This window comes from Malus sylvestris, chromosome 7 (genome assembly GCF_916048215.2).
Source record: "Malus sylvestris chromosome 7, drMalSylv7.2, whole genome shotgun sequence".
Taxonomy (NCBI): domain Eukaryota; kingdom Viridiplantae; phylum Streptophyta; class Magnoliopsida; order Rosales; family Rosaceae; genus Malus; species Malus sylvestris.
The window spans coordinates 18,213,755-18,215,130 of record NC_062266.1 but is presented as its reverse complement, the minus strand read 5'-3'; the positions used below and the strand labels follow the sequence as shown (position 1 = coordinate 18,215,130).

At 41.2% G+C, this 1,376-nt stretch overlaps 1 pseudogene; it reads left to right on the top strand.

Annotated features, from left to right (window-relative positions):
• The first annotated feature begins 1,269 nt into the window (after positions 1–1,269).
• Positions 1,270–1,376, top strand: LOC126630867 (small nucleolar RNA R71; annotated as a pseudogene).

Here is a 1,376-nt window from a genome sequence, read left to right as displayed (position 1 = left end):
TCTTTTTGGGTGGTAGCTTATGTAAGAGGACAACACTGCATTGCTCAGTTAAAATCACCTTCTCGTATTCCAAGAACTTTTTCTTTTTAGAGCATAGCTCTTTCAGAAATTTGGCATATGATGGGATCTGTTTAATAGCATCTAATAGAGGCAAATTAATTTGAACCTTAGCCAACGTCTTCATGAATTCAATGCATTGTTGATCCTTGGAACGTTGTTGATGTCGTTGTGGAAATGGCAAAGGTGGCTTGTATGGTAGCTTGTTAGAAGGTGCAAATAAACTACCAAGGCCTTTTTCCTTGTTTGCATCAGAGTTGGGTCGAGATTGCACTTTGTCACTTGTACTAGGATCTGGAATACCTGCTACAGAAATAGCCTCTAACCGAGACTTTGCAGCTAACGGTGCACTTTCAGTAAACTCTTCTTCTTCCACTTCGGCTTCATGGTGCACCACTTCTCTGTTGTCATAACTCTTGCCACTTCTCAATGTCCGTATTACTTTGCAATGCTCCATCCCTCTTGGATTTTGCTCAGATTGGCTCGGGAACTTTCCTTTCTCTCTTTCATTGAACATGGTAGCAAGCTGTCCAACTTGAGTCTCCAAATTCCCCACTGATGCCGTGAGATTCTGAATGCTAGTTTGTGTGGATTGGACAAAATTGTTGGTGCTATTAGAGAGAGCAGACATATGTTGAGCTAGCTGTGACATTTGGTCTTCAAGAGATGGTTTCTTAGTCTCACTAGTTGATTGGTAAGACTGTTGGTATTGACGTGGCTGTTGGTTGCCACCCCAACTGAGATTGGGATGGTTCTTCCACCCAGGATTATTATGTATTGGAATAAGGGTCACTTCTGGGTCTAATGAAATTATTCACCATATTCACATGCTCTTGCACAAGCTCAGGGTAGCTATCCTTGTTGGGGCATTGAGTGATGTCATGAGTTGTCTCACTACAAATGATGCACGTTTCTTGGGCATTGGGCATGGAAGAGACCTGCATTAAGGCAGCAAACTTGGCATTAAAATCCTTTTCCATTTTAGCAATTTGAGCAGAAACATTAGGAGAACTCTGAGAAATCTCAAAAACTCCCCTCTTTTGTGTTTATTCTTCTGTCCATTGTTGGGATTCAGAAGCCATCATATCAAATAACTCAAATGCTTCCCTTGTTGATTTTGACATTAGTGACCCTCCAGCAGATGCATTCACTTGACTCTTGGTGGTGGCATTGAGAACATCATAAAATATGTTCATTTAAAGGTTAGAATCAAACCCAGCATGAGGACATTTTGTGTACATCTCATTATACCGTTCCCAAGCTTCATGGAAAGACTCGTTTGGCTTTTGAGCGAAAGCCAATATCTCTTTCTTGAGTAC